Source organism: Vombatus ursinus, unplaced genomic scaffold (assembly GCF_900497805.2).
Source record: "Vombatus ursinus unplaced genomic scaffold, bare-nosed wombat genome assembly UNPS02014882.1, whole genome shotgun sequence".
NCBI classification, from domain to species: Eukaryota; Metazoa; Chordata; class Mammalia; order Diprotodontia; family Vombatidae; genus Vombatus; species Vombatus ursinus.
The window spans coordinates 1,006,933-1,015,351 of NW_020954660.1; positions in this window are offsets into that span (position 1 = coordinate 1,006,933).

The following is an 8,419-nucleotide window of genomic DNA, read 5'->3' on the forward strand; positions in this document are numbered from 1 at the left end:
ATTCTCTGTTCTAAAGGCCCGGCCAGCCCTGACATTCTCTGTTCTAAGGTCCCTCCCAGCTCTGACCTTCTCTATTCTAAGGGCCCTGCCAGCCCTGACATTACCTATTCTAAGCTCAATATTCTCTCTTCTAAAGGCCTTCCCAGCTCTGATTCTCTGTCTAGCTCTCAAGTTCATAATTATAACCTGTGATTTCCAGTGGATAAGAGTTGTTTTGGCAATGAAGCTGAATTCCTTGAAATCTGAGATGGGGTCTTCTCTGTATCCCCTAGAGCATGGCCTAGCCCAGGACTGGCTACAGAGGAGCTGCCCAGGCCACGTCCTCAGGAGCCTGCTGGGGCTCCATCTGACCCAATACAGTTTCCCTCTGGCAGAGGCCAGGGCTAAAGGTGGCCCCAGCTTATCCTCCTTTCTCACTTTTCTTTTTTTGCAGAGTGGTAGATTTTCCCTCCTGAGGTACACTAAGTTATCAGCAATCTATTCATGATATCCCCTGGAAGAGAGAAGGTAATGCGGTGGATCAGTGGATTTAGCGCTAGGTCAGGTGTCAGGAAGACCCACTTAATATCTATTTGATCCCGAGCAGATCACTTAACTTCTCTAGCCTCAGTTTCCTTATCTGTAAAATGGGGAAAATAATAGAACCCATGTCATAGAGTTGTTGTGAGGAGCAAATGAAATATTATTTGTCAATCACTTTGCAAACATTAAAGGGCTATACAAATATTTTTATTGTTATATTTGTTATGTTATTATTTTTATTTTTATTGTTATATTTTTGATTATCTGCCCCTGGCCTCCTGATACTGCAGAAGCCTGTCTGCTGTCTGCTCATACAACACAGCAGGTGTTCCCTCTTCACATAATGCCAGACTCTCCCAATCCTCCTCCCAACCCCAGCCATGAGCTGCTTTCCCAGGATGGGCCTTGGTGATGGAGGGGATAAAGCTTACACTGAAAGGCTTCGCCCCACTGAACCTCCTACATTGAACTGAGAAGAGGCCATGATGCCTTCTCTCCCCTCTGAATTGTACACATATTGATGGGACCACTCATTTGTCCCTTGGAAGTCAAAGAATCATAGAATGTCAGAGCTGGGAGGGGCCTTAGAACAAGGAACGCCAGAGCTGGGAGGGATCTTAGAATACAGAATGTCAGAACTTGGACAGCTCTTAGAAGAATGGTAGAACTGAGTGGAACCTTAGAACAGGGAATGTCAGAGCTGGGAGGGGCCTTAGAACAGGAAATGTCAAGACCATACCTTAAACCCAATTCACTCTGGCTCTCATTGATTGGACAACAATAGGTCCCAGCCCCAGCACCACTTAATGGCTCCTTTTTGGGCCCTGATGGCTCAGAGGGAATGTAAATAGGAATTATTTCTCTTTTGGCCAGCAACCCTGAGGGTCTTCCCCTCCCAATTTTTTTTTTTATTAAAAGGGCCAGCCCTTGACTCACTTTTTTTTTTAAGGTAACTGGGGTTAAGTGACTTGCCCAGGGTTACACAGCTAGTAAGTGTCAAGTATTTGATCTGAGGCCAGATTTGAACTCAGGTCCTCCTGACTTCAGGGCCGGTGCTCTATCCACTGCCCCACCTAGCTGTTCCCCTTGACTCACTTCTTAAATAGGCCTATTCACTGAATGTGTGTTCCCTCACTCAAAGTGAGAACTCGGAAAGACCTTAGCTAAAAATGGCCAAGTTCTCCCACATCGTGGGCCATCTCCAGTCATCTATGTCTGGCCATTGTACCCAGATGGTTCTAGAGGAGAAAGTGAGGCTGGTGACTTTGCACAGCCCTGCCTCACTTAATTCCAATTCACGTGCACATCATGGCATAACCTTCCTGATGTCACGGTCCTTTTCAAGAATGACACACAACCCATCAGAGCTGGAAGAGTACTTAGAACAGGGAATGTCAGAACTTGGAGGGCTCTTAGAATATAGAATGGCAAAACTGTGTGCAACCTTAGAACAGGGAACATTAGAGCAGCAAAGATGGCCTCATCCAACCCCCTCATTTTTATGGAGAAAGAAACTGAGGCCCAGAGAAGAGAAATCACTTATTAAGGGTCTTACAGTGAGCTGGTTGACTGAGGCAGGACTTTTCCTCAGGCTCAATACTCCTCCTCTCACTCCTTTTTCCTACTCTGCTTTTGATTTGAGGGACAGGGGAAGGTCCCATATCTCTGACTGAATTTTCACTCCATTTCTTCCTGTTGCATTCACAAACCAGCTGGCCACCATCATATATTTACCAAGCCTTTGCAGACTATTCATTGGGTATTAAAGTGTTCTCTTCTCTACAAGAAACAGCCCAAGTTATTAACCTTTCCCAGTAGGTGGTTTTTTTTTTTCCATCAGCCTCATCACATTTTTTGGAAACATGTCCAGGGCCCCCAGCTGTCAGCAAATCTTAAAGAACAAGTCCACGGTTACAACTGACCCCATGACTGTACCATTGGGAAATCCATGTACCTCAGAGAGTGGGCTAACCCAAATGGAGCAATGCTTTCATCATGGGACTGACAGTGGACACTCCCCCTCCACCCTCATGGGCAGCTTCCTTGTGCCATACTGGAACTATGGTGGGGTAGCCCAGACAGGACATTGAAAACCAAGGGGGTAGAAGGGTTGGACCTAGAAAAAGTCTCCAGGATGCACAGAGGGCTCAGGGAACCCTTTTCTCTGCATCCTTCTCCTGGCTTGAGCACAGTGGCCAAGGTGAGAGGATGAATCCAGGGTAGAGTTGGAGTGCTCTGTGAAGTATCCCCTGACCCCTGGGAGATGTTCACAGGCCCTCCAAGTTGAAAGGGACCTCAGGGCATCTAGGCAGGAATCCCTTCTGGGCCATCTCTGGTAAGTAGTTGGAGCTCTCTTACTTTGATCAGAAGACCTATGGTCCTAGGAAATCCACTGCTCCCCCACCCCAGGTAGCCCACCCCACTTTTGGCCCAATCTAATTGTTAGGAAGTTGTTTTTTTTTTCTGATATCAAGTTAAAATCTGTCTCCCTGCAAATTTACTGAACTTCTCTGAGTCCCATCAAGCAGGAGTAGTGGCTAGGACCCTGAATTTAGAGTCAAGGAGACCTGAGTTAAAATCTCGTCCTTATAGGTACTTAGGATGTTTGTGACCCTGGACAAGTCACTTCCTTCTGTGGCCTTGGTTTCCTCATCTATAGTTGTAGACTTATCCCTATTCCAGATGACCGCCCTTTACAGACCTACCGATGGCTGCCATGTCCTCCCCTAACCCTTATCTTTTCTCTTGGCATGTCCATTTCCGTCAACTGATCCCCATTGGACATTTGGAGACTCCTCACCATCTTGGTCCCCCTCGTCTGCAGTTCATCTGTGGCCTTAATCAATAGTGCCCAGATGGGACCTCAACAGGGCAGAGTCAGACTAGATTGCCATGGAGGTCCCTTCTAATCTAGAAATCCTGTAACTGTGGACAGTGGAGTTGTGACCTCGCTTACTTGGGACACTCTTCCTTCGTCACTGCAGTCAAAAATCATGCTGGAGTGCCTGGGCCAGGCCCCAGGCGTCAGAATTGGTTACTGGCTATGAGTTAGGATCACCGGAAAACTTCTGAGATGCCCAAGGCCAGAAAAGTGCCTGCCTCTGGACATTCCTGTGCTCATCTTCCATCCCATTCTCTGCTGGAGATCAACTAATTGAGATGCAGAATGACCGCTTGGTGTGTTAGCCAGGGAACAGTTGGGCTCCTAAGGTCCCTCTTTACAGGTCTAGATCCAGGAGCCTTGGACAGGTCACTGCCCCTCTTGGGGCCTCTGTTACAGGGTTAACTGAGCAGATGTCTACAGGCCCTTTCTGCTATGGCATCCATGAAGTGCAGCATTTCCTCGGGGCCTATGTGTCAAGAGCCAGGACCTGGACCCAGGGCTCCTGACTCCTTTGGCTACCCAGGGGGTGTCTGTGATGACAAAAAGAGCTTTTAAGAACCAAAGGAACAGTTATGCTAGATAAATGAGTGACCCTGGGGGACAGGGGACCCTGCCTGGCACCCCCTCAAGGGAGACTAACTATTGATGAGGCATTTTATCTCATCTGAGTTGCTGTGACGCCAGAAGCAGGGCTCCCCCTCAGCTCTGCAGGCCTGGGGGTGGCACATTGGGTACTGAAGGGACTATTCAGCTCAGAACACTCTTTCCCCAGTCAGTGCCGGATGGACAGATTGCTCTTTTTTTCTGGACAATTATGGTACAGCTCAAAGCAATAATTAGCATAGGACAGCTGGGGTCTGGCCCCCAAGTGCTGCTATCTGAAGAATGCATTTGCTCCCCCTGTGTTCCTAATCCTTCAGGTACTTACTGCTGTAAGCCTCTAAGAAGCTGTGGGTGGGGAAGAGGTAGGCCTCAAGAGAGGGCAAAGGATCAGGGTCCTTGGGGAAGGAGGAGAAAACAGACCACCCCTTCTCCTTTCATAAATGAACTCCCAATCTGTCTCTCTCTGAGGGTCCTGCCTTCATTCCCCCGTAAACCACCGGGGGGCAGAGACCAGATCTGGGCTCTCCATCCCCCACTGAACTTAATTTGGCCAAGGTGCTGGGCCTCAGAGTCACGGATCTAGCACAGATGGAATGTTTATGTTAATTCAAATATTCACTCAACAAATATTTAGAGTACCTGCTATGTACATAACTCTGGACTAGCTGCCTTGAGGCATACAAAGAAGTAAGTGTATGAATAGTGAAAGAGTGGAAGGAACACTGGATTTAATGTCAAAATACCTGGGCTCAAACCCTGTCTCTGTAGCTTATGAGCTGTGTGGCCTTGGGCAAGTCACTTGGAAAGGGGAAGAGGAAGGGAATAAACACATATCTAGTGCCTACTAAGTGCCAGGCACTATGCTGAACACTTTTCTAAACATTTTCTCACTCATTCCTCACAACATCCCTGGGAGAGAGGCACTGTTATTATCCCCATTTTCCAGTTGGGGAAGGTGAGGCAGACAGTGAGGAAGTGACTTGTCCAGGGTTACACAGTTAGGAAGTGACTTGAGATAAGATTCAAACTCAGGTCTTCCTGACCCCAGGCTCAGCACTCTATCCACTGTGCCACCTAGCTTCCTTTGTGGGCCTCAGTTTCCCCCTTATGGCAATTAGACTAAAAGATATCTGAATAGACTATAGACCATAAATGTAGAATTTGGAAGACACCTCATAGATCAAGTATTCCAACCCCTGACTATACAGATGAGAAAACTGAGGCACAGGGAAGTGATCTTCCTGAGGTCTCAAAGATAGCAGAGGGGTTCATTGAGGAGAACACGTGTAAAAAACATCACTCCATGTAAAACACAGCATGACAAAGCATTAATGAGTGAGAAAGATTGTAAGGAAGTCAGAAAAAGGAGGGGGCAATAGGGTGTTGGGTAAGGACATGAAGGTGAAGGCTAGATCACCCTTAAGCCTTGACTGCCAGGCAGGATCCAGAGAGGCCGAGGCCTCCAAGGCATTTCATTGCAAATAGGGAAAAGAAACAGAGTCAGAGAAGTAGGAAAGAATATAATGGGTTGGGCCTAAGGGGAAGCAAGGAGGAGACCCATCATCTGGAAGGAAAGGGTTTCCAGGGCTCAGTGGATAGAGCACCGGCCCTGAAGTCAGGAGCACCTGAGTTCAAATCCTGCCTCAGACCAAACACTTGACACTTACTAGCTGTGTGACCCTGGGCAAGTCACTTAACCCCAATTGCCTAAAAAAAAGGGTTTCCATTGGGAAGTAATAGGAGATTAGGAGAGAGTTGACAGGATCCTAGGTCTAGAGCTAAAAGGGACCTCCTCTGAGGTGCTCGAGCCTAATACTACTAATAATAGATGAGGAAACTGAGGCACAGAAATGGGAGGTGACTTGCCCACGGTCACATACAGGAGCAGAGAGTGAGAGCTGGCTCTAACTGATCACGGGGACTGCATTCTCAGGGAATCAATGAATGAAGTATCATTTATTAAGAGCTTACTCTGTGCAGAGCACCATGATAAACACTGGGGTTACAAGCTCACATTCTAGTTGGGGGAAAAACACATAGAAGAGGGTTCAGTTGCTGGAGGGCAGGATGGAAAGGCCCTGAGGTCCTAATGGTCCACCAGCAGAGAGGATGGTAAGGCCCAACTGTCCCTAGTGAAAATTTGATGGGCTGGTTGAGGGCCCTCAACGTGAAAGTGCAGGTCTAGGGGACATATTCACTAGAGTCTGCTCTGATACCTGCTCATGGTGTGGAGGGGACCCTCATTTTTCAAAGACCCTGCTAGTGGACTGCAAGTTTTGTTAGGTTCTACCAAGTCGGGAAGGCTTTGAGCACAGTCTTGTCAATAGACTGTGTCTCCAGTCCTAGGACAAGCCTAGGTAAGCACAGAGAGGCCCATCACTAGTAGGCTGAATTCTTTGGCCATTTCAAGTCATTAAGGAGACAGACACGGTGCAAATTCCAAGTAATAATTCAGCCTTACAAACAGCTACTTTCATGAAGGCCATGGCAAATTATTCAGAAAAGAATGAATGGCTTCATTCAGAGAACCTCTAAGTTGGAAAGGACCTCAGAGGGCCTCTAGTCCACCCTGGACCTGAACAGAAACTCCTTGTACAACATCCATGACAAGTGGTGATTGATTTTACTAGGTATTTCATGGAGGGCATAACAAATCATCAGAAAGAGGGCAGCAGGAAAGGGAATGCCTCTGAGGTCCCTTCCATTGAGGAGATGTTGTGAACATTCAGGACTCAACCAGATGGTGGAAATTTAGCTACATTGGAGAAATCTACCCAAGTAGCAACCAAAAATGACCATACCAGGGTTTGAAGGGGGAAAAAAGACAGTGTGATGGTCTAGGTATCACTTCATTTTTCCCATGGGAGTATTTTTTCTAACTTGATATTTTATTTTTTTCCCCAATTACATGTAAAAGCAATTTTAACATTCCCGTTTTTTAAAATTTTGAGTTTCAAATTCTCTCTCTCCCTCACCTCCCCCCCATTAAAAAGGCAAACAATTTGACATAGGTTATACATGTGTAGTCATGCAAAACACATTTCCATGTAAGTCATTCTGTGAAAGGAAACACAGACCAAAAAAAAAAGTAAAAAAAAAAAAAATAAAGAAAAAGTACCTATGATCTTCATTCAGACCCTACAAGCTCTTTCTCTGGAGATGGACAGCACCTTTCATCATAATTCCTACAGTATTGTATTGGATCTTTGTATTGCTAAGCATAGGTAGGTTATTCATAGTAGATCATCACATGATATTGCTGTTACTGTGTACAATGTTCTCTTGGTTCTGCTCATTTCACTTTGCACCATTTCATGTAAGTCTTTTCATGTTTTTCTGAGAGCATCCTGCTGGTCATTTCTTAAATCACAATAGTATTCCATTCACAATCATATACAACAACTTATTCAACCATTCCCCAATTGATGGGCATCCCCTCAATTTCCAATTCTTTGCCACCACCGAAAGAGCTGCTATAAATATTTTTGTATCCATAGGTCCTCTTCCTTTTTATTTTTTTTTTATCTTTTTGGGATACAGACCTAGTAGTGGTATTGCTGGATCAAAGGGTATGTATGGTTTTCTGGCCCTTTGGGCATAGTTTCAAATTACTCTCCAGAATGGTTGGATCAGTACACAACTTCACCAATAGCACATTAGCGTTTTAATTTTCCCACATCCCCTCCAACGTTTCTCATTTTCCTTTTTCTGTCATATTAGCCAGTCTGACAGATGTGAGGTAGTAGCTCATTGTTTTAATTTTCATTTCTCTCATCCACAGTGATTTAGAGCATTTTTAATATGACTATAGATAGTTTTGATTGCTTTGTCCGAAAATTGCCTGTTCCTATCCTTTGACCATTTCTCAACGGAAGAATGGCTCTTATTTCTATAAATTTGACTTAGTTTTCCATATGTTTGGAAAACGAAGTCTTTATTAGAGGAACACACTATAATTTGTTTTCACAGTAATGATTACCAACTATGTATTTCCCTCCATCCTATTTTCCCTGTTTATCCTACTCTCTCTCTACTTTTACCTTTTCCATGCTCAAAAGTGTTTTGCTTCTGACTTTTACCTCCTCTAAACTGCCCCTCTTCTATAAGCTCCTCCCACCTTTTCTCTTATCCCCTTCCCCTCCTACTTTCCTATAGGGTAAGATAGATTTCTACACCCAACTGAGTGTGTATGTTATTCCCTTTTTAAGCCAATTCTCATGAGAGTAAGGTTCATGTGCTCCCCTTCCCGCTTCCCCCATTTTCCCCTCCACAGTAAAATCTCTTTCATGCCTCTTTTCTGGCAGGGAATTTATCCCATTCCCCTTCTCCCAGTGCAGTCTTCTTTCTCATCCCTTAATTTTGTTTTTTTAGATAATCATACCATCACATTCAACTCACACCTCTGCTTTC